This window comes from Heterodontus francisci, chromosome 14 (genome assembly GCF_036365525.1).
Source record: "Heterodontus francisci isolate sHetFra1 chromosome 14, sHetFra1.hap1, whole genome shotgun sequence".
In the NCBI taxonomy this organism is placed as follows: domain Eukaryota; kingdom Metazoa; phylum Chordata; class Chondrichthyes; order Heterodontiformes; family Heterodontidae; genus Heterodontus; species Heterodontus francisci.
The window spans coordinates 12,526,054-12,553,387 of record NC_090384.1 but is presented as its reverse complement, the minus strand read 5'-3'; the positions used below and the strand labels follow the sequence as shown (position 1 = coordinate 12,553,387).

Genomic DNA, 27,334 nt, shown 5'->3' with positions numbered 1-27,334 from the left:
AGGTCAGTCGCTGGTGTGCGTCCGCACCCAGGCTGCGATTCTCCGCCTTCGGACCCTGCAGAGACACCTGTACGTCGAGCGTCCTCCCAGATGGTGTGCGCTGGCGACGTATTTTTTCCGCCAGTGTCACTGCCTTCAAGACGACACGCAGCTCCCGGTGGAGTCCGTTAGCCGCGCCTCTCTGAGGGAGTTGCCTGTCTTTTACCGGGATCTATTCCGAGTCTGGAACATGGTCGCCTCCAGTCAGGGCGCTCCCCCGCCGGTGGAGGAGAGCGCCTCGGCTGTCCGGGCGGCCGACTCCGGGGACGGTCCGGCGGGCGGAGGAGTAGCCGAAACCCCCGGGACGCCCCTCACTGCGGGTGGCAAGGGGGCTCGGGAGTCCGGAGCGATCCCTGCCGAGCTGACCCCCACTCGGCCGGAACTGCTCATCGGACCCAGGCCCCGAAACACTCCTCGGGAGCCGGTCCCGCACAACCCGAGCCGCCTCTCGGAAATGCCCTCCGTGCCATTCCAATCGGCGCGGAGGGGTTTCCTGTACGGGCTGCTCCTGCACACTCTCCACTTCCTCGCCCTCGTCAGCCGGCCGGACACGCCCTGGCGGTCCGCGTTGCCATCTGGCGGCGAGGGGAAACCCCGATGGAGGTCTCTCTACGTGGGAGTATTCCCCCTTTACATCGGGGACTTGGGATGGAGGGTGCTGCACAGAGCAGTCCCGTGCAATAGACTTTTAAGTAGGTTCACAGACTCCCAGGCCTCCTGTACTTTCTGCGGCCTGGACGAGTCCGTGTTCCACGTTTACAAGGAGTGTGCGAGGTTGCAGCCCCTCTTTGAGTATCTGAAGGGGCTGCTCCTCAAATTCTGGCTGCACTTCAGTCCCACGCTCCTGATCTTTGGGCACCCGGTGCGGAGGGGCTTGGGCCGGGAGGAGGATCTCCTCGTCGGTCTGCTCGTGGGCCTGGCCAAGGTGGCAATTCACAGGTCCAGGTTGCGGGCCGTCGGGGGTTCCGTCCTCCCCGACTGCCTGCCCCTCTTCCGCGGTTACGTTCGCGCCCGGGTGTCCCTGGCGAAGGAGCACGCGGTGTCCGCCGGCACGCTTGAGGCCTTCCGCGACCGGTGGGCACCGCAGGGACTGGAGTGCATCATCAACGCCGAGAATGGCATTTTAATTTGAGTTTTTTGTTTATTTATCTGTTTTAATAAAGTTATTTTAAAACTGTAAATATGTATATAAAGGGGGCCTGAGGGATAAAGGCCCCCTCGATGTGAAAAATATAAAAGGGGCCTGGGGTATAAAGGTCACCTTGTGAAAATAAAACGGGGGTTCGATACAGAGTAAAGCTCCCTCAAAAAAAAAACTGGGGTTGGCTGCTGGCTAAGTGGAGTGTTGACTGCTGATTGCAGCAACGAGCCTCAGCTGAGAGTGTTGGTGGCAGTTGGAGGTTGCAGAGGTGGAGAGAGGAGCGACACTGAGCAAGGGAGAGCAGCTACAAACAAGCAGAGGAAAACTCCAACAACAAGCGCCTTTAAAAGAGAAGAAAGCGACATTCTTTTTTGTTGGAAACAAGGCTTTGTCTGGAGGTGGGTGCTGAACACCAGTAATTTACTTTGGACTGTTGGGGGAGGAACAAGTGGCCGGAACAACAAGGGGTGGGGCTGCCAATTCAGCAGGAATCTGTGCTGCTCCACAAGCACACAGGGAAGCTCCCTCCCCACCCCACCCCACCCCACCCCACCCCCCCAGCCTGAGTCAGCTGAAGCTGCCTGGCTAATATACAGAAGGGGATAAATAGTGTCTGGGCAGCTTCAGCTGACCCAGGTGAAGACGCCTCCCCCAACCAGAAGACCGTAAGACCAAGTGTGCTGTGAGCACCACCTCCAGAAAGGAAAAGAAAGTCATCCCTTACAGCCTGTCTTTCCCTCTCCTCTATTCCCTCAGCCTCTCCCCTAACCTGTTGTTTGTTTGTTTTGTGCATCTTAAAGTTATTTTCAAGCCTACAATTTGGGGTGGGTTAGCTCTTAGACCCATGGCAAGCCCTTCATCACAGGTGGCGGGGCCCTCTACAACCTATGCAGCTGCAGCCTCTGTGGCTGCCCACGTGGCCCCGTCACCCTTTAAATTAATAACATCCAGCCATGGGGTGAAGAGCTATCCGCACCCCAACATGTCCACTGAGGCCTGTGTGAAGGCAATGGCCGAGGTTGTCGGCCCCTCGGCCATTGTTGCGGCCTCAAAGATGTATGGGAAGGCTGTGTTCTTTTTGAGGACCGAGCGGGCGGTGTCCCTGGCCCTGAGTAAAGGGCTCACTGTGGGGGGGGACCTTCCTGCCAGTGGACCCTCTGGGGGCCACTGCGCATCGGATAATGTTGTCCAACATCCCACCCTTCATTCCCAGTGAGCTCCTCCTCCCCCACCTGCACCATCTGGGGGAGGTGAGGTTGGGGATCACCCCAGTCCGGCTTGGTCTTCGGGAGCACAGCCTCCAACATGTCTACTCCTTCCGCCGCCAGTTATTTATGCAGCTGGCGCGGGAGGAGGACACGGAGGGCTAATTTAATGTGGAGTTCCAGGGGACGGCCTACCGCGTCTTTTGGACCTCGGACGGGGCGTGGTGCCACGTCTGCAAGGGGGTGGGGCATGTTCGTAAGAACTGCCCCAACCTCCCGGCCGCCAGCTCCACCTCAGCGGCCCAGGGTGGTTCCACAGCACGTCCTCCCACTCCCCCCACACATCCAACAGACACCGCTCAGTCGGTTCCGGAGGCTGTGGTTTTCACAGCCTCCAGCGGGGAGGGGAGTGCCCGTCCGAGTGGAAGGAAGACGCGGAGGCAAAAGAAACATCAAGAGGCGCGTCCCCTGGACACATTGAAACAACCCGAGCCTGAGCTCAGCCCAAAGCCCGTTCTCATGGAATCCACCTGTCCCAGGGCTGGGCTCAGGCCCAGGGTGACTAAAAAGAAGGAGGGTGCGGAGGCGGAGGCCTCTGATGACATGGAGGTCTCTGAGCCTCTGCGCCCTAGTGGGAAAAAGAGGAGAAGGCACCCCTCCACAGAGGTATGGAGGGGCCCTGAGGCGCAGGGCCCATCTGTTGGAGGGGAGCAGTCTCCTGTTTCGGGTCCCCAGGTTTCCCCTACCATCACCACCAAGGCTACAAAGTCCGGGCAGGAGATCCATATTCCTCAGGATGGAGGGGAGGGGAAGGCCCCGGTACATGAGGCCCCTCCTGAAGGAGTAAGTGGGGCCCTGCTTGTGGTGGGGGAGCCTGAGGACGCCGCCCATTCTGCCACTGTTACTGGGTCGGGTGCCCTGAGTGTAGGGAAGGGCGACCCCCAAAGGGTCGGCCCTCCCAGCCGGATTCCACCACCAACCAGGAGACACCCGACCCGGTTATAACTGAGAATGCTGCCCCATCTGCTGGGCCTGTGGGTGCTGGCGGAGCGGGAGATGGCCTCCTCTCTCCGCCTCCGGTCTCGGCTCCGGCTGGATTTCCGGAGTCGGGAACTTCTGTCTCCCCTGGACCACTCATTGGCCTGGGGACGGAGGTGGAGGGAGGTCCTGAACTGCTGGCGCCCAGAGGCACCAGTTTCACAGTAGAACCCAGAGAGGCCTCCTCCGCCATCGATCCTGGGGGTGGGATTGTGACGGAGGCAGGACCAGCTGGCGCGGCTGGGACGTCCGCCCCACCGTCTGTGGTGGATGTGTCGGCCGCTGGCGGTGACGACCCGGAGGAGGATGGGGATTCGGTGTGGGGCACGGAGGATGACCTTGATCCTTGATTCCATCGCCAGTGAGGTGGTGGAGTCCCTCGTGCCTCCCACCGAATCTCCTCTCATCCCCACGGCAGAACTCCAGGATTTCCTCGCGGTTTGCAGGGGTTGCCGCAATAAAGTTCAGCTGGCCCTCGACTGTTGGTTGAATCTGGCGCTGATCATCCAGTCCGTCTGTGCCGCCCTTAAGATAGTGGGCAAGCGCGTGGGCGTGAAACTGGTTGAGAGGCGCCGTTTTAATGTGTTCCTCAATGGGTTGCTGGGGGAGTGGAGGGCCAGGTGCACTTCCACTCCCTCCTCACAGTGAGGTGTTGGTGACGGGTTTTAAGTACCTTTGACATGAAGATAACCATAGCCAGCCTCAACATCAACGGCAGCAGTGGGTTTCACCGCAGATTTCACAATCTCTCAGTCCTCAGGGAAGGGAGATACACGGTGAGCTTTCTGCAGGAAACCCACACCGTTCCAAGAGACGAAGCCACCTGGCTCCTGGAGTGGCAGGGTGGGGTCTACATGAGTCACCTCACCCCTATTTCTAGTGGGGTGGCTATCTTGTTGGCCCCGACTTTTCAGCTGGAGATCTTGGGGGTCAAGGAGCTAGTGCCGGGCCGCTTGCTCCACCTCGCCGTTCGCCTGGGTAGCGTGCCGCTCCACTTTGTGAACGTGTACGCGCCCAGGCCCGGCGCTTTGCAAGCGCGCTTCTTTGAAGAAGTGTCCGCTCTCTTGAGCTCCATCGATAGCGGCGAGTGCATCATCCTCGGGGGGGATTTTAACTGCACCCTCGAGTTGGGGGATCGCTCCGGTCCCCAGCGCGGCCAAGCGTCGGTGGAGAAGTTGAGGGAACTGATCAGCTCCCTTAACTTGGTGGACGTCTGGCGGAATCTCCATCCCGACTCCAGCGCCTTCACGTGGAGGTCTGGAGGAGGAGGGTCGCGAATCGACTGCCTGTACTTTTCGCAGGCGTACGTCTCCCGCGTCTCGGCAGCCTCCATGCGGCTGGTGCCGTGCTCGGACCACCGCCTGGTCTTGCCCACACCCCACCATAGCCTCAAGGAGGGGAAGCCCCCCTGCTTCCTTCTCCAGTCGGCCCAGAATCGACAGAACGAGTCCCGAAATCGCTCGTCCTCCAGCAGCCCGTTGTTAAACTGCCAGTACGCAGACTCCCTCCTCTGTACTGCCCCTTTGACAGTGCAGCACTCCCTCAGTACTGACCCTCCCTCTGTACTGCCCCTTTGACAGTGCAGTACTCCCTCAGTACTGACCCTCCCTCTGTACTGCCCCTTTGACAGTGCAGTACTCCCTCAGTACTGACCCTCCCTCTGTACTGCCCCTTTGACAGTGCAGCACTCCCTCAGTACTGACCCTCCCTCCGTACTTCCCCCCTGACAGTGCAGCACTGCTTTAGTACTGACCCTCCCTCAGTACTGCCTCTTTGACAGTGCAGCACTCCCTCAGTACTGACAAAGAACAAAGATAAAGAACAAAGATAATTACAGCACAGGAACAGGCCCTTCGGCCCTCCAAGCCTGCGCCGATCCAGATCCTCTCTCTACACATGTCGCCTATTTTCTAAGGTTCTGTATCTCTTTTCTTCCTGCTCATTCATGTATCTGTCTAGATACATCTTAAAAGACTCCATCGTGCCCGCGTCTACCACCTCCGCTGGCAATGCGTTCCAGGTGCCCACCACCCTCTGCGTAAAGAACTTTCCACGCATATCCCCCCTAAACATTTCCCCTTTCACTTTGAACTCGTGTCCTCTCGTAATTGAAACCCCCACTCTGGGAAAAAGCCTCTTGCTGTCCACCCTGTCTATACCTCTCATGATTTTGTACACCTCAATCAGGTCCCCCCTCAACCTCCGTCTTTCTAATGAAAATAATCCTAATCTGCTCAACCTCTCTTCATAGCTAGCGCCCTCCATACCAGGCAACATCCTGGTGAACCTCCTCTGCACCCTCTCCAAAGCATCCACATCCTTTTGATAATGTGGCGACCAGAACTGTACGCAGTATTCCAAATGTGGCCGAACCAAAGTCCTATACAACTGTAACATGACCTGCCAACTCTTGTACTCAATGCCCCGTCCGATGAAGGAAAGCATGCCGTATGCCTTCTTGACCACTCTATTTACCTGCGTTGCCACCTTCAGGGAACAGTGGACCTGAACACCCAAATCTCTCTGCACATCAATTTTCCCCAGGACTTTTCCATTTACTGTATAGTTCACTCTTGAATTGGATCTTCCAAAATGCATCACCTCGCATTTGCCCTGATTGAACTCCATCTGCCATTTCTCTGCCCAACTCTCTAATCTATCTATATTCTGCTGTATTCTCTGACAGTCCCCTTCACTATCTGCTACTCCACCAATCTTAGTGTCGTCTGCAAACTTGCTAATCAGACCACCTATACTTTCCTCCAAATCATTTATGTATATCACAAACAACAGTGGTCCCAGCACGGATCCCTGTGGAACACCACTGGTCACACGTCTCCATTTTGAGAAACTCCCCTCTACTGCTACTCTCTGTCTCCTGTTGCCCAGCCAGTTCTTTATCCATCTAGCTAGTACACCTTGGACCCCAAGCGCCTTCACTTTCTCCATCAGCCTGCCATGGGGAACCTTATCAAACGCCTTACTGAAGTCCATGTATATGACATCGACAGCCCTTCCCTCATCAATCAACTTTGTCACTTCCTCAAAGAATTCTATTAAGTTGGTAAGACATGACCTTCCCTGCACAAAACCATGTTGCCTATCACTGATCAGCCCATTTTCTTCCAAATGGGAATAGATCCTATCCCTCAGTATCTTCTCCAGCAGCTTCCCTACCACTGACGTCAGGCTCACCGGTCTATAATTACCTGGATTATCCCTGCTACCCTTCTTAAACAAGGGGACAACATTAGCAATTCTCCAGTCCTCCGGGACCTCACCCGTGTTTAAGGATGCTGCAAAGATATCTGTTAAGGCCCCAGCTATTTCCTCTCTCGCTTCCCTCAGTAACCTGGGATAGATCCCATCCGGACCTGGGGACTTGTCCACCTTAATGCCCTTTAGAATACCCAACACTTCCTCCCTCTGTACACTTCCTCCCTCCTTCCCTCTGTACTGCCCCTTTGACAGTGCAGCACTCCCTCAGTACTGACCCTCCCTCTGTACTGCCCCTTTGACAGTGCAGCACTCCCTCAGTACTGACCCTCCCTCTGTACTGCCCCTTTGACAGTGCAGCACTCCCTCAGTACTGACCCTCCCTCTGTACTGCCCCTTTGACAGTGCTGCACTCCCTTAGTACTGACCCTCCCTCTGTACTGCCCCTTTGACAGTACTGACCCTCCCTCAGTACTGACCCTCCCTCAGTACTGCCTCTTTGACAGTGCAGCACTCCCTCAGTACTGACCCTCCCTCTGTACTGCCCCTTTGACAGTGCAGCACTCCCTCAGTACTGACCCTCCCTCTGTACTGCCCCTTTGACAGTGCAGCACTCCCTCAGTACTGACCCTCCCTCCATACTTCCCCCCCTGACAGTGCAGCACTGCTTTAGTACTGCCCTTCCAACTGTGTAGTACTGCCCCTCCGACAGTGCAGAGCTCCCTCAGTACCGCCCCTCCGACAGTGCAGCGCTCCCTCAGCACTGCCCCTCTGACAGTGTAGCCCTCCCTCAGTATTGCCCCGCCAACAGTGCAGCACTGCCTCAGCACTGACTCTCTGACAGTGCAGAGCTCCCTCAGTACTGCCCCTCCGACAGTGCAGCACTCCCGCAGTACTGACTCTCTGACAGCGCAGAGCTCCCTCAGTACTGCCCCTCCGACAGTGCAGCACTCCCGCAGTACTGCCCCACCAACAGTGCAGCACTGCCTCAGCACTGACACTCTGACAGTGCAGAGCTCCCTCAGTGCTGCTCCGCCGACAGTGCAGCACTCCTGCAGTACTGACTCTCTGACAGTGCAGAGCTCCCTCAGTACTGCCCCTCTGACAGTGCAGCCCTCCCTCAGTATTGCCCCGCCAACAGTGCAGCACTGCCTCAGCACTGACTCTCTGACAGTGCAGAGCTCCCTCAGTACTGCCCCTCCGACAGTGCAGCACTCCCGCAGTACTGACTCTCTGACAGCGCAGAGCTCCCTCAGTACTGCTCCGCCAACAGTGCAGCACTCCCTCAGTACTGCCCCGCCAACAGTGCAGCACTGCCTCAGTACTGACTCTCTGACAGTGCAGAGCTCCCTCAGTGCTGCTCCGCCGACAGTGCAGCACTCCTGCAGTACTGACTCTCTGACAGTGCAGAGCTCCCTCAGTACTGCCCCTCCGACAGTGCAGCACTCCCGCAGTACTGCTCCGCCAACAGTGCAGCACTGCCTCAGCACTGACGCTCTGACAGTGCAGCACCCCCGCAGTACTGCCCCGCCAACAGTGCAGCACTGCCTCAGCACTGACGCTCTGACAGTGCAGAGCTCCCTCCGTACTGCCCTGCCAACAGTGCAGCACTGCCTCAGTACTGACTCTCTGACAGTCCAGAGCTCCCTCAGTACTGCCCTCTGACAGCGCAGAGCTCCCTCAGTACTGCCCCGCCAACAGTGCAGCACTCCCGCAGTACTGCCCCGCCAACAGTGCAGCACTGCCTCAGCACTGACTCTCTGACAGTGCAGAGCTCCCTCAGTACTGCCCCTCTGGCAGCGCAGAGCTCCCTCAGTACTGCCCCTCCGACAGTGCAGCACTGCCTCAGCACTGACGCTCTGACAGTGCAGCGCTCCCTCAGTACTGCCCCTCCGACAGTGCAGCACTCCCTCAGTACTGCCCCTCCGACAGTGCAGCACTGCCTCAGTACTGCCCCGCCAACAGTGCAGCACTGCCTCAGCACTGACGCTCTGACAGTGCAGAGCTCCCTCAGTACTGCTCCGCCAACAGTGCAGCACTCCCTCAGTACTGCCCCTCCGACAGTGCAGCACTCCCTCAGTACTGCCCCTCCGACAGTACAGCACTCTCTCAGTCCATCACTGTAGTGTCAGCCTGGATTGTGTGCTCAAGGTTCTGAAGTGGTAATTTGTCCCTTGACTAACTGACTCAAAGCTGAGAGTGATTACCCATTGGTGGGTTAGATAATGATTATCTCCTGTGTAATCATTCCGGGTATGTGGCTTTTGACAATTCAACAAGACAATTTAAATCGCCTCTTTATGATGTTACAGCTCCCTGTGTTACTGATTGTATCTCTACTGATGTTAATCCAGTTCCCTCACACTGTCACTCAGTAACCCCTCTCCCCCCAGCAACCTGTGTTACTGATTGTATCTCTACCGATGTTAATCCAGCTCCCTCACACTGTCACTCAGTAACCCCTCTCCCCCCATCCCCCTGTGTTACTGATTGTATCTCTACTGATGTTAATCCAGCTCCCTCACATTGTCACTCAGTAACACCTTGCCCCAGCGCCCTGTGTTACTGACTGTATCTCTACCGATGTTATTCCAGCTCCCTCACACTGTCACTCAGTAACCCCTCTCCCCTAGCGCCCTGTGTTACTGACTGTATCTCTACCGATGTTATTCCAGCTCCCTCACACTGTCACTCAGTAACCCCTCTCCCCCCAGCGCCCTGTGTTACTAACTGTATCTCTGCTGATGTTAATTCAGCTCCCTCACACTGTCACTCAGTAACCCCTCTCCCCCCAGCACCCTGTGTTACTGACTGTATCTCTACCGATGTTAATCCAGCTCCCTCACACTGTCACTCAGTAACCCCTCTCCCCCCAGCACCCTGTGTTACTGACTGTATCTCTACCGATGTTAATCCAGCTCCCTCACACTGTCACTCAGTAACCACTCTCCCCTAGCGCCCTGTGTTACTGATTGTATCTCTACCGATGTTAATCCAGCTCCCTCACACTGTCACTCAGTAACCCCTCTCCCTTCAGCGCCCTGTGTTACTGACTGTATCTCTACCGATGTTATTCCAGCTCCCTCACACTGTCACTCAGTAACCACTCTCCCTCCAGCAACCTGTGTTACTGATTGTATCTCTACTGATGTTAATCCAGCTCCCTCACACTGTCACTCAGTAACCCCTCTCCCCCCAGCGCCCTGTGTTACTGACTGTATCTCTACTGATGTTAATCCAGCTCCCTCACACTGTCACTCAGTAACCCCTCTCCCCCCAGCGCCCTGTGTTACTGACTGTATCTCTACTGATGTTAATCCAGCTCCCTCACACTGTCACTCAGTAACCACTCTCCCTCCAGCAACCTGTGTTACTGATTGTATCTCTACTGATGTTAATCCGGCTCCCTCACACTGTCACTCAGTAACCACTCTCCCTCCAGCAACCTGTGTTACTGATTGTATCTCTACTGATGTTAATCCGGCTCCCTAACACTGTCACTCAGTAACCCCTCTCCCCTAGCGCCCTGTGTTACTGATTGTATCTCTACTGATGTTAATCCAGCTCCCTCACACTGTCACTCAGTAACCACTCTCAGGTGTCCAGTGGCAGCAGTTTGCTATGCCCCTCAGTATTTGAAGTTAGGTGTGAGAGCTGAGGGGCTCTGAGGGGAGGTGTCACACTGGGTGCACCTCACACATACAAGCAGGGCAAACACACGGGAGACAGAACTAGATGATGCAGCATGGGGCTGTCAGATGACAGACTCTCGTTATGTCAGGAAGTTCAGTCTTCATTTATGAACACACTCACAAAACTAAATGGCTAAGTACTAACCCTCCATTGCAGAGAACTAACCTGTCAGATTATGCTCGTGCCTCTTGAGCTGTCAGAGGTCTAGCCACGAAGCTTCAACTACCGTCATGTGACCAGGAGGATGTCTGCAGACTACAGAGCAAGGCGACAAGTCCGAGCTGACGAGAACGGGCCCAAGTTTTCGAGTGGCTGTCTTCCTGACACTGATCTAATGTAATGCAGCTCCCAGTGAGTCCCTGTCACATGCCTCAGCTCTCCCTCAGCCTGTGCCAAACTCCACCCCTGAGCCTTTGTCCTTCATTCCACTGCTACCAGCTCACACACATACACACACACACATACACAGTCCACTCTGCACCAGGCCAGCTGCCAGCTTCAGGGCACCCAGTGACACAGTGGGAAGGGAACGAGGCAATGGGTAAGGGGCAAAGTGACAGAAGTGGGGTTGACGGGGTGGGGACTGAAATCCCAGCACTTACAGTGAGCATTTCATTGATCTGGGACTCTACATTTGTTTCAACAATTGACAACAAATACGATGAGTTCATCTTGAATCTGATTGCGATACACCCTTTCAGAGCAGAATCGATTAATTATTAATCACACTTCTCAACGCAACCACTTGAGTGAAATTCACCACGTTAATAGCTTGAGTTTTACTTGGGAGATATTGCCATGTGCATATCAATACACAGCCTCTCCGACAAATACACACCCTTACATTCATACACAGCCTCTCCGACAAATACACACCCTTACATTCATACACAGCCTCTCCGACAAATACACACCCTTACATTCATACACAGCCTCTCCGACAAATACACACCCTAACATTCATACACAGCCTCTCCGACAAATACACACCCTTACATTCATACACAGCCTCTCCGACAAATACACACCCTTACATTCATACACAGCCTCTCCGACAAATACACACCCTTACATTCATACACAGCCTCTCCGACAAATACACACCCTTATATTCATACACAGCCTCTCCGACAAATACACACCCTTACATTCATACACAGCCTCTCCGACAAATACACACCCTTACATTCATACACAGCCTCTCCGACAAATACACACCCTTACATTCATACACAGCCTCTCCGACAAATACACACCCTTACATTCATACACAGCCTCTCCGACAAATACACACCCTTACATTCATACACAGCCTCTCCGACAAATACACACCCTCACATTCATACACAGCCTCTCCGACAAATACACACCCTTACATTCATACACAGCCTCTCCGACAAATACACACCCTTACATTCATACACAGCCTCTCCGACAAATACACACCCTCACATTCATACAGAGCCTCTCCGACAAATACACACCCTCACATTCATACACAGCCTCTCCGACAAATACACACCCTTACATTCATACACAGCCTCTCCGACAAATACACACCCTCACATTCATACACAGCCTCTCCGACAAATACACACCCTCACATTCATACACAGCCTCTCCGACAAATACACACCCTTACATTCATACACAGCCTCTCCGACAAATACACACCCTTACATTCATACACAGCCTCTCCGACAAATACACACCCTTACATTCATACACAGCCTCTCCGACAAATACACACCCTTACATTCATACACAGCCTCTCCGACAAATACACACTTTTACATTCATACACAGCCTCTCCGACAAATACACACCCTTACATTCACACACAGCCTCTCCGACAAATACACACCCTTACATTCACACACAGCCTCTCCGACAAATACACACCCTTACATTCACGCACAGCCTCTCCGACAAATACACATCCTTACATTCACACACAGCCTCTCCGACAAATACACACCCTTACATTCACACACAGCCTCTCCGACAAATACACACCCTTAAATTCATACACAGCCTCTCCAACAAATACACATCCTGACATTCATACACAGCCTCTCCAACAAATACACACTTTTACATTCATACACAGCCTCTCCGACAAATACACACTTTTACATTCATACAAAGCCTCTCCAACAAATAAACACTTTTACATTCATACACAGCCTCTTCGACAAATACACACTTTTACATTCATACACAGCCTCTCCGACAAATACACACTTTTACAATCATACACAGCCTCTCCGACAAATACTCACCCTGACATTCATACACAGCCTCTGTGACAAATACACACTTTTACACTCATACACAGCCTCTCCGACAAATACACACCCTGACATTCATACACAGCCTCTCTGACAAATACATACTTTTACACTCATACACAGCCTCTCCGACAAATACACACCCTTACATTCACACACAGCCTCTCTGACAATTACACGCTTTTACACTCATACACAGCCTGTCTGACAAATACACACCTTGACATTCATACACAGCCTCTCCGACAAATACACACTTAAGCATTCATACACAGCTTCCCTAACAAATACACATCCTTACACTCATACACAGCCCCTCCGACAAATACACACTTATGCATTCATACACAGCTTCCCTAACAAATACACATCCTTACATTCATACACAGCCTCTCCGACAAATACACGCTCTATCATTCACACACAGCCTCTCCGACAAATACACACCCTTTCATTCATACATAGCCTCTCCGAAAAGTACACACCCTTACATTCATACACAGCCTCTCCAACAAATACTCACCCTGACATTCATACACAGCCTCTGCGACAAATACACACCCTTACATTCACACACAGCCTCTCCAACAAATACACACCCTTACATTCATACACAGCCTCTCCGACAAATACACACTTTTACACTCATACACAGAATCTCAGACAAATGCACACCCTTCCATACATACACATCCTCTCCGACAAATACACACCCTTACATTCACACACAGCCTTTCCAACAAATACACACCCTTACATTCATACACAGCCTCTCCGACAAATACACATCCTTACATTCATACACAGCCTCTCTGACAAATACACACTTTTACATTCATACACAGCCTCTCCAACAAATACTCACCCTGACATTCATGCACAGCCTCTGCGACAAATACACACCCTTACATTCACACACAGCCTCTCCAACAAATACACACCCTTACATTCATACACAGCCTCTCCGACAAATACACATCCTTACATTCATACACAACCTCTACGACAAATACACACTTTTACACTCATACACAGACTCTCAGACAAATGCACACCCTTCCATACATACACATCCTCTCCGACAAATACATACCCTTACATTCACACACAGCCTTTCCAACAAATACACACCCTTACATTCATACACAGCCTCTCCGACAAATACACATCCTTACATTCATACACAGCCTCTCTGACAAATACACACTTTTACATTCATACACAGCCTCTCCGACAAATACATACTTTTACACTCATACACAGCCTCTCTGACAAATACACATCCTTACATTCATACAGAGCCTCTCCAACAAATACTCACACTGACATTCATACACAGCCTCTCCAACAAATACTCACCCTGACATTCATACACCGCCTCATCCGACAAATACACACCCTTACATTCATACACAGCCTCTCCAACAAATACTCACCCTGACATTCATACACAGCCTCTCCGACAAATACACACCCTTACAGTCATACACAGCCTCTCCGACAAATACACACCCTTACATTCATACACAGCCTCTCCGACAATTACACACCCTTACATTCGTACACTGTGTCTCCGACAAATACACACCCTTACATTCATACACAGCTTCTCTGACGAATACACACCCTTAAATTAACACACAGCCTCTCCGACAAATACACACCCTTACATTCGTACACAGCCTCGATGACAAATACACACTTTTACACTCAAACACAGCCTCTCCGACAAATACACAACCTTACATTCATACACAGCTTCTCTGACAAATACACACCGTTAATTAACACACAGCCTCTCCGACAAATACACACCCTTACATTCGTACACAGCCTCTATGACAAATACACACTTTTACACTCATACACAGCCCCTCCGACAAATACACACCCTTATATTCATACACAGCTTCTCTGACAAATACACACCCTTATATTCATACACAGCTTCTCCGACAAATGCACATCCTTATATTCATACACAGACTCTCCGACAAATACACGCCCTTACATTCGTCCACAGCCTCTCCGACAAATACACACCCTTACATTCGTACACAGCCTCGATGACAAATACACACTTTTACACTCATACACAGCCTCTCCGACAAATACACACCCTTACATTCGTACACAGCCTCTATGACAAATACACACTTTTACACTCATACACAGCCCCTCCGACAAATACACACTTATGCATTCATACACAGCTTCTCTAACAAATACACATCCTTACATTCATACACAGCCTCTCCAACAAATACTCACCCTTACATTCATACACAGCCTCTCCAACAAATACACACCCTTACATTCATACACAGCCTCTCCGACAAATACACGCTCTATCATTCACACACAGCCTCTCCGACAAATACACATCCTTACATTCATACACAACCTCTACGACAAATACACACTTTTACACTCATACACAGACTCTCAGACAAATGCACACCCTTCCATACATACACATCCTCTCCGACAAATACACACCCTTACATTCACACACAGCCTTTCCAACAAATACACACCCTTACATTCATACACAGCCTCTCCGACAAACACACACCCTTACATTCATACACAGCCTCTCTGACAAATAAACACTTTTACATTCATACACAGCCTCTCCGACAAATACAGACTTTTACACTCCTACACAGCCTCTCTGACAAATACACACCGTTACATTCATCCACAGCCTCTCTGACAATTACACTCTTTTACGCTGATACACAGCCTATCCAACAAATACACACCCTTACATTCATACACACCCTTTCATTCGTACACAGCCTCTATGACAAATACACACTTTTACACTCATACACAGCCTCTCCGACAAATAAACACCCTGACATTCATACACAGCCTCTCTGCCAAATACATACTTTTACATTCATACACAACCTCTACGACAAATACACACTTTTACACTCATACACAGACACTCAGACAAATACACACCCTTCCATACATACACATCCTCTCCGACAAATACACACCCTTACATTCACACACAGCCTTTCCAACAAATACACACCCTCACATTCATACACAGCCTCTCCGACAAATACACATCCTTACATTCATACACAGCCTCTCTGACAAATACACACTTTTACATTCATACACAGCCTCTCTGACAAATACATACTTTTACACTCATACACAGCCTCTCTGACAAATACACATCCTTACATTCATACACAACCTCTCCGACAAATACACACCCTTTCATTCGTACACAGCCTCTCTGACAAATACACACCCTTACATTCATACAAATCGTCTCCGACAAATGTACACTTTTACATACATACACAGCCTCTCTGACAAATACACACTTTTACATACATCCACAGCGTCTCTGACAAATACACACTTTTACAGTTATACGCAGCCCCTCCGACAAATACACACCCTTACATACATACACAGCCTCTCCGACAAATATACACTTTTAAACTGATACACAGCCTCTCCGACAAATACACACCCTCACATTCACACACAGCCTCTCTGACAAATACACACTTTTACACTCATACACAGCCTCTCCGACAAATACACACTTTTGCATTCATACTCAGCTTCTCTGACAAATACACACCTTTACATTGATACACAGCCTCTCCAACAAATACTAACCCTGACATTCATACACAGCCTCTGCGACAAATACACACTTTTACACTCATACACAGCCTCTCCGACAAATACACACCCTGACATTCAAACACAGCCTCTCTGACAAATACATACTTTTACATTCATACACAGCCCCTCCGACAAATACACACTTATGCATTCATACACAGCTTCTCTAACAAATACACATCCTTACATTCATACACAGCCTCTCCAACAAATACACACCCTTACATTCATACACAGCCTCTCCGACAAATACACGCTCTATCATTCACACACAGCCTCTCCGACAAATACACATCCTTACATTCATACACAACCTCTACGACAAATACACACTTTTACACTCATACACAGACTCTCAGACAAATGCACACCCTTCCATACATACACATCCTCTCCGACAAATAAACACCCTTACATTCATACACAGCCTCTCTGACAAATAAACACCCTTACATTCATACAAATCCTCTCCGACAAATGCACACTTTTACATACATCCACAGCGTCTCTGACAAATACACACTTTTACAGTTATACGCAGCCCCTCCGACAAATACACACCCTTACATTCATACACAGCCTCTCCGACAAATATACACTTTTAAACTGATACACAGCCTCTCCGGCAAATACACACCGTTACATTCATACACAGCCTCTCTGACAAATACACACTTTTAAACTCATACACAGCCTCTCCGACAAATACACACTTTTGCATTCATACTCAGCTTCTCTGACAAATACACACCTTTACATTGATACACAGCCTCTCCAACAAATACTCACCCTGACATTCAAACACAGCCTCTGCGACAAATACACACTTTTACACTCATACACAGCCTCTCCGAAAAATACACACCCTGACATTCAAACACAGCCTCTCTGACAAATACATACTTTTACATTCATATACAGCCTCTCCGACAATTACACACCCTTACATTCGTACACTGCGTCTCCGACAAATACACAACCTTACATTCATACACAGCCTCTATGACAAATAGACACTTTTACACTCATACACAGCCCCTCCGACAAATGCACACTTATGCATTCATACACAGCTTCTCTAACAAATACACATCCTTACATTCATACACAGCCTCTCCAACAAATACTCACCCTTACATTCATACACAGCCTCTCCAACAAATACACACCCTTACATTCGTACACAGCCTCTCCGACAAATACACGCTCTATCATTCACACACAGCCTCTCCGACAAATACACATCCTTACATTCATGCACAACCTCTACGACAAATACACACTTTTACACTCATACACAGACTCTCAGACAAATGCACACCCTTCCATACATACACATCCTCTCCGACAAATACACACCCTTACATTCACACACAGCCTTTCCAACAAATACACACCCTTACATTCATACACAGCCTCTCCGACAAACACACATCCTTACATTCATACACAGCCTCTCTGACAAATAAACACTTTTACATTCATACACAGCCTCTCCGACAAATACAGACTTTTACACTCATACACAGCCTCTCCAACAAATACACACCGTTACATTCATCCACAGCCTCTCTGACAATTACACTCTTTTACGCTGATACACAGCCTCTCCAACAAATACACACCCTTACATTCATACACAGCCTCTCTGACAAATACACACCCTTACATTCATACAAATCGTCTCCGACAAATGTACATTTTTACACACATACACAGCCTCTCTGACAAATACACACTTTTACACTTATACGCAGCCCCTCAGACAAATACACACCCTTACATTCATACACAGCCTCTCCGACAAATAAACACCCTTACATTCATACACAGCCTCTCTGACAAATACACACCCTTACATTCATACAAATCCTCTCCGACAAATGCACACTTTTACATACATACACAGCCTCTCTGACAAATACACACTTTTACAGTTATACGCAGCCCCGCCGACAAATACACACCCTTACATTCATACACAGCATCTCCGACAAATATACACTTTTAAACTGATACACAGCCTCTCCGACAAATACACACCCTCACATTCACACACAGCCTCTCTGACAAATACACTCCCTTACACTCATACACAGCCTCACCGACAAATACACACCGTTACATTCATACACAGCCTCTCTGACAAATACACACTTTTACACTCATACACGGCCTCTCCGACAAATACACACTTTTGCATTCATACTCAGCTTCTCTGACAAATACACACCTTTACATTGATACACAGCCTCTCCAACAAATACTCACCCTGACATTCATACACAGCCTCAGCGACAAATACACACTTTTACAATAATACACAGCCTCTCCGACAAATACACACCCTGACATTCATACACAGCCTCTCCGACAAATACAGACTTTTACACTCATACACAGCCTCTCCGACAAATACACACCCTGACATTCATACACAGCCTCTCTGACAAATACATACTTTTACACTCATACACAGCCTCTCTGACAAATACACATCCTTACATTCATACAGAGCCTCTCCAACAAATACTCACACTGACATTCATACACAGCCTCTCCAACAAATATTCACCCTGACATTCATACACAGACTCTCCAACAAATACTCTCTCTGACATTCATACACAGCTTCTCCGACAAGTACAAACTCTTACATTCATACACAGCCTCTCCGACAAATACTCACCCTGACATTCATACACAGCCTCTCCAACAAATACTCACCCTGACATTCATACACCGCCTCTCCGACAAATACACACCCTTACATTCATACACAGCCTCTCCAACAAATACTCACCCTGACAATCATACACAGCCTCTCCGACAAATACACACCCTTACAGTCATACACAGCCTCTCTGACAATTACACTCTTTTACGCTGATACACAGCCTCTCCGACAAATACACACCCTTTCATTCGTACACAGCCTCGATGACAAGTACACACTTTTACATACATACACAGCCTCTCTGACAAATACACACTTTTACACTTATACGCAGCCCCTCCGACAAATACACTTCCTTACATTCATACACAGCCTCTCCGACAAATAAACACCCTTACATTCATACACAGCCTCTCTGACAAATACACACCCTTACCTTCACACACAGCCTCTCCGACAAACACACTCCCTTACACTCATACACAGCCTCTCCGACAAATACACACCCTTACATTCATATACAGCCTCTCTGACAAATACACACTTTTACACTCATACACAGCCTCTCCGACAAATACACACTTTTGCATTCATACTCAGCTTCTCTGACAAATACACACCTTTACATTGATACACAGCCTCTCCAACAAATACTCACCCTGACATTCATACACAGCCTCTGCGACAAATACACACTTTTACACTCATACACAGCCTCTCCGACAAATACACACCCTTACATTCATACACAGCCTCTCTGACAATTACACTCTTTTACACTCATACACAGCCTCTCCGACAAATTAACACCCTTCCATTCATACACAGCCTCTCTGACAAATACACACTTTTACACTTATACGCAGCCCCTCCGACAAATACACACCCTTACATTCATACACAGCCTCTCTGACAAATACACACCCTTACATTCACACCCCTTACATTCACACACAGCCTCTCCGACAAACACACTCCCTTACACTCATACACAGCCTCTCCGACAAATACACAGCCTTACATTCATATACAGCCTCTCTGACAAATACACACTTTTACACTCATACACAGCCTCTCCGACAAATACACACTTTTGCATTCATACACAGCCTCTCCGACAAATACACACCCTTACATTCATATACAGCCTCTCTGACAAATACACACTTTTACACTCATACACAGCCTCTCCGACAAATACACACTTTTGCATTCATACTCAGCTTCTCTGACAAATACACACCTTTACATTGATACACAGCCTCTCCAACAAATACTCACCCTGACATTCATACACAGCCTCTGCGACAAATACACACTTTTACACTCATACACAGCCTCTCCGACAAATACACACCCTTACATTCATACACAGCCTCTGCAACAAATACACACTTTTAGACTCATACACAGCCTCTCCGACAAATACACACCCTGACATTCATACACAGCCTCTCTGACAAATACATACTTTTACACTCATACACAGCCTGTCCGACAAATACACACCCTTACATTCATACACAGCCTCTCCGACAATTACACACCCTTACATTCGTACACAGCGTCTCCGACAAATAAACACCCTTACATTCATACACAGCCTCTCTGACAAATACACACCCTTACATTCATACAAATCCTCTCCGACAAATGCACACTTTTACATACATACACAGCCTCTCTGACAAATAAACACTTTTGCAGTTATACGCAGCCCCTCCGACAAATACACACCCTGACATTCATACACAGCCTCTCCGACAAATATACACTTTTAAACTGATACACAGCCTCTCCGACAAATACACACCCTCACATTCACACACAGCCTCTCTGACAAATACACTCCCTTACACTCATACACAGCCTCTCCGACAAATACACACCCTGACATTCATACACAGCCTTTCTGACAAATACATACTTTTACACTCATACACAGCCTCTCTGACAAATACACATCCTTACATTCATACAGAGCCTCTCCAACAAATACTCACACTGACATTCATACACAGCCTCTCCAACAAATATTCACCCTGACATTCATACACAAACTCTCCAACAAATACTCTCTCTGACATTCATACACAGCTTCTCCGACAAGTACACACCCTTACATTCATACACAGCCTCTCCGACAAATACTCACCCTGACATTCATACACAGCCTCTCCAACAAATACTCACCCTGACATTCATACACCGCCTCTCCGACAAATACACACCCTTACATTCATACACAGCCTCTCCAACAAATACTCACCCTGACAATCGTACACAGCCTCTCCGACAAATACACTCTTTTACACTCATACACAGCCTCTCCGACAAATTAACACCCTTCCATTCATACACAGCCTCTCTGACAAATACACACTTTTACACTTATACGCAGCCTCTCCGACAAATACACACCTTTACATTGATACACAGCCTCTCCAACAAATACTCACACTGACATTCATACACAGCCTCTGCGACTAATACACACTTTTACAGTCATACACAGCCTCTCCGACAAATACACACCCTTACATTCATACACTGCCTCTGCGACAAATACACACTTTTACACTCATACACAGCCTCTCCGACAAATACACACCCTGACATTCATACACAGCCTCTCTGACAAATACATACTTTTACACTCATACACAGCCTGTCCGACAAATACACACCCTTACATTCAAACACAGCCTCTCCGACAATTACACACCCTTACATTCGTACACAGCGTCTCCGACAAATACACACCCTTACATTCATACACAGCTTCTCTGACAAATACACAACCTTAAATTAACACACAGCCTCTCCGACAAATACACACCCTTACATTCGGACACAGCCTCGATGACAAATACACACTTTTACACTCAGACACAGCCTCTCCGACAAATACACAACCTTACATTCATACACAGCTTATCTGACAAATACACACCGTTAATGAACACACAGCCTCTCCGACAAATACACACCCTTACATTCGTACACAGCCTCCATGACAAATACACACCTTTACACTCATACACAGCCCCTCCGACAAATGCACACCCTTATATTCATACACAGCTTCTCCGACAAATACACACCCTTCTTTTCATACACAGCTTCTCCGACAAATGCACATCCTTACATTCATACACAGACTCTCCGACAAATACACACCCTTAGATTCATACACAGCCTCTCCAAAAAATACACACCCTTACATTCATACACAACCTCTACGACAAATACACACTTTTACACTCATACACAGACTCTCCGACAAATACACATCCTTACATTCATACACAGACTCTCCGACAAATACACACCCTTATATTCATACACAGCTTCTCCGACAAATGCACATCCTTATATTCATACACAGACTCTCCGACAAATACACGCTCTGTCATTCATACACAGCCTCTCCGACAATTACACACACTTACATTCGTACACAGCCTCTCCGACAAATACACACCCTTACATTCGTACACAGCCTCGATGACAAATACACACTTTTACACTCATACACAGCCTCTCCGACAAATACACAACCTTACATTCATATACAGCGTCTCTGACTAATACACACCGTTAATAAACAAACAGCCTCTCCGACAAATACACACCCTTACATTCGTACACAGCCTCTCCGACAAATACACACCCTTTCATTCAGACACAGCCTCTATGACAAATACACACTTTTACACTCATACACAGCCTCTCCGACAAATAAACACCCTTACATTCATACACAGCCTCTCTGACAAATACACACCCTTACATTCATACACAGCCTCTCTGACAAATAAACACCCTTACATTCATACACAGCCTCTCTGACAAATACACACCCTTACATTCATACAAATCCTCTCCGACAAATGCACACTTTTACATACATACACAGCCTCTCTGACAAATACACACTTTTACAGTTATACGCAGCCCCTCCGACAAATACACACCCTTACATTCATACACAGCCTCTCCGACAAATATACACTTTTAAACTGATACACAGCCTCTCCGACAAATACACACCCTCACATTCACACACAGCCTCTCTGACAAATACACACTTTTACACTCATACACAGCCTCTCTGACAAATACACACTTTTGCATTCATACTCAGCTTCTCTGACAAATACACACCTTTACATTGATACACAGCCTCTCCAACAAATACTCACCCTGACAATCATACACAGCCTCTCCGACAAACACACACCCTTACAGTCATACACAGCCTCTCTGACAATTACACTCTATTACGCTGATACACAGCCTCTCCGACAAATACACACCCTTTCATTCGTACACAGCCTCGATGACAAATACACACTTTTACATTCATACACAGCCTCTCCGACAAATACACACCCTTTCATTCGTACACAGCCTCGATGACAAATACACACTTTTACACTCATACACAGCCTCTCTGACAAATACACACCCTTACATTCATACAAATCCTCTCCGACAAATGCACACTTTTACATACATACACAGCCTCTCTGACAAATACACACTTTTACACTTATACGCAGCCCCTCCGACAAATACACATCCTTACATTCAAACACAGCCTCTCCGACAAATACACACCCTTACCTTCACACACAGCCTCTCCGACAAACACACTCCCTTACACTCATACACAGCCTCTCCGACAAATACACACCCTTACATTCATATACAGCCTCTCTGACAAATACACACTTTTACACTCATACACAGCCTCTCCGACAAATACACACTTTTGCATTCATACTCAGCTTCTCTGACAAATACACACCTTTACATTGATACACAGCCTCTCCAACAAATACTCACCCTGACATTCATACACAGCCTCTGCGACAAATACACACTTTTACACTCATACACAGCCTCTCTGACAAATACACACCCTTACATTCATACAAATCCTCTCCGACAAATGCACACTTTTACATACATACACAGCCTCTCTGACAAATACACACTTTTACAGTTATACGCAGCCCCTCCGACAAATACACACCCTTACATTCATACACAGCCTCTCCGACAAATAAACACCCTTACATTCATACACAGCCTCTCTGACAAATACACACCCTTACATTCATACAAATCCTCTCCGACAAATGCACACTTTTACATACATACACAGCCTCTCTGACAAATACACACTTTTACAGTTATACGCAGCCCCGCCGACAAATACACACCCTTACATTCATACACAGCATCTCCGACAAATATACACTTTTAAACTGATACACAGCCTCTCCGACAAATACACACCCTCACATTCACACACAGCCTCTCTGACAAATACACTCCCTTACACTCATACACAGCCTCACCGACAAATACACACCGTTACATTCATACACAGCCTCTCTGACAAATACACACTTTTACACTCATACACGGCCTCTCCGACAAATACACACTTTTGCATTCATACTCAGCTTCTCTGACAAATACACACCTTTACATTGATACACAGCCTCTCCAACAAATACTCACCCTGACATTCATACACAGCCTCAGCGACAAATACACACTTTTACAATAATACACAGCCTCTCCGACAAATACACACCCTGACATTCATACACAGCCTCTCCGACAAATACAGACTTTTACACTCATACACAGCCTCTCCGACAAATACACACCCTGACATTCATACACAGCCTCTCTGACAAATACATACTTTTACACTCATACACAGCCTCTCTGACAAATACACATCCTTACATTCATACAGAGCCTCTCCAACAAATACTCACACTGACATTCATACACAGCCTCTCCAACAAATATTCACCCTGACATTCATACACAGACTCTCCAACAAATACTCTCTCTGACATTCATACACAGCTTCTCCGACAAGTACAAACTCTTACATTCATACACAGCCTCTCCGACAAATACTCACCCTGACATTCATACACAGCCTCTCCAACAAATACTCACCCTGACATTCATACACCGCCTCTCCGACAAATACACACCCTTACATTCATACACAGCCTCTCCAACAAATACTCACCCTGACAATCATACACAGCCTCTCCGACAAATACACACCCTTACAGTCATACACAGCCTCTCTGACAATTACACTCTTTTACGCTGATACACAGCCTCTCCGACAAATACACACCCTTTCATTCGTACACAGCCTCGATGACAAGTACACACTTTTACATACATACACAGCCTCTCTGACAAATACACACTTTTACACTTATACGCAGCCCCTCCGACAAATACACTTCCTTACATTCATACACAGCCTCTCCGACAAATAAACACCCTTACATTCATACACAGCCTCTCTGACAAATACACACCCTTACCTTCACACACAGCCTCTCCGACAAACACACTCCCTTACACTCATACACAGCCTCTCCGACAAATACACACCCTTACATTCATATACAGCCTCTCTGACAAATACACACTTTTACACTCATACACAGCCTCTCCGACAAATACACACTTTTGCATTCATACTCAGCTTCTCTGACAAATACACACCTTTACATTGATACACAGCCTCTCCAACAAATACTCACCCTGACATTCATACACAGCCTCTGCGACAAATACACACTTTTACACTCATACACAGCCTCTCCGACAAATACACACCCTTACATTCATACACAGCCTCTCTGACAATTACACTCTTTTACACTCATACACAGCCTCTCCGACAAATTAACACCCTTCCATTCATACACAGCCTCTCTGACAAATACACACTTTTACACTTATACGCAGCCCCTCCGACAAATACACACCCTTACATTCATACACAGCCTCTCTGACAAATACACACCCTTACATTCACACCCCTTACATTCACACACAGCCTCTCCGACAAACACACTCCCTTACACTCATACACAGCCTCTCCGACAAATACACAGCCTTACATTCATATACAGCCTCTCTGACAAATACACACTTTTACACTCATACACAGCCTCTCCGACAAATACACACTTTTGCATTCATACACAGCCTCTCCGACAAATACACACCCTTACATTCATATACAGCCTCTCTGACAAATACACACTTTTACACTCATACACAGCCTCTCCGACAAATACACACTTTTGCATTCATACTCAGCTTCTCTGACAAATACACACCTTTACATTGATACACAGCCTCTCCAACAAATACTCACCCTGACATTCATACACAGCCTCTGCGACAAATACACACTTTTACACTCATACACAGCCTCTCCGACAAATACACACCCTTACATTCATACACAGCCTCTGCAACAAATACACACTTTTAGACTCATACACAGCCTCTCCGACAAATACACACCCTGACATTCATACACAGCCTCTCTGACAAATACATACTTTTACACTCATACACAGCCTGTCCGACAAATACACACCCTTACATTCATACACAGCCTCTCCGACAATTACACACCCTTACATTCGTACACAGCGTCTCCGACAAATAAACACCCTTACATTCATACACAGCCTCTCTGACAAATACACACCCTTACATTCATACAAATCCTCTCCGACAAATGCACACTTTTACATACATACACAGCCTCTCTGACAAATAAACACTTTTGCAGTTATACGCAGCCCCTCCGACAAATACACACCCTGACATTCATACACAGCCTCTCCGACAAATATACACTTTTAAACTGATACACAGCCTCTCCGACAAATACACACCCTCACATTCACACACAGCCTCTCTGACAAATACACTCCCTTACACTCATACACAGCCTCTCCGACAAATACACACCCTGACATTCATACACAGCCTTTCTGACAAATACATACTTTTACACTCATACACAGCCTCTCTGACAAATACACATCCTTACATTCATACAGAGCCTCTCCAACAAATACTCACACTGACATTCATACACAGCCTCTCCAACAAATATTCACCCTGACATTCATACACAAACTCTCCAACAAATACTCTCTCTGACATTCATACACAGCTTCTCCGACAAGTACACACCCTTACATTCATACACAGCCTCTCCGACAAATACTCACCCTGACATTCATACACAGCCTCTCCAACAAATACTCACCCTGACATTCATACACCGCCTCTCCGACAAATACACACCCTTACATTCATACACAGCCTCTCCAACAAATACTCACCCTGACAATCGTACACAGCCTCTCCGACAAATACACTCTTTTACACTCATACACAGCCTCTCCGACAAATTAACACCCTTCCATTCATACACAGCCTCTCTGACAAATACACACTTTTACACTTATACGCAGCCTCTCCGACAAATACACACCTTTAC

The 27,334-nt window shown here is 48.0% G+C and overlaps 1 protein-coding gene across 4 annotated transcripts in view; it reads right to left on the bottom strand.

Moving 5' to 3' along the window:
- LOC137376933 (oxysterols receptor LXR-alpha-like) overlaps positions 1-10,668 on the bottom strand; it is a 123,119-nt gene extending 112,451 nt beyond the window's left edge. For all 4 annotated transcript variants that reach the window (XM_068045890.1, XM_068045894.1, XM_068045893.1 and 1 more), the window contains exon 1: positions 10,498-10,668. The gene's annotated coding sequence lies outside the window, so the exon portion shown is untranslated. The remainder of the gene's footprint in view (positions 1-10,497) is intronic.
- Positions 10,669-27,334: the final 16,666 nt, after the last annotated feature.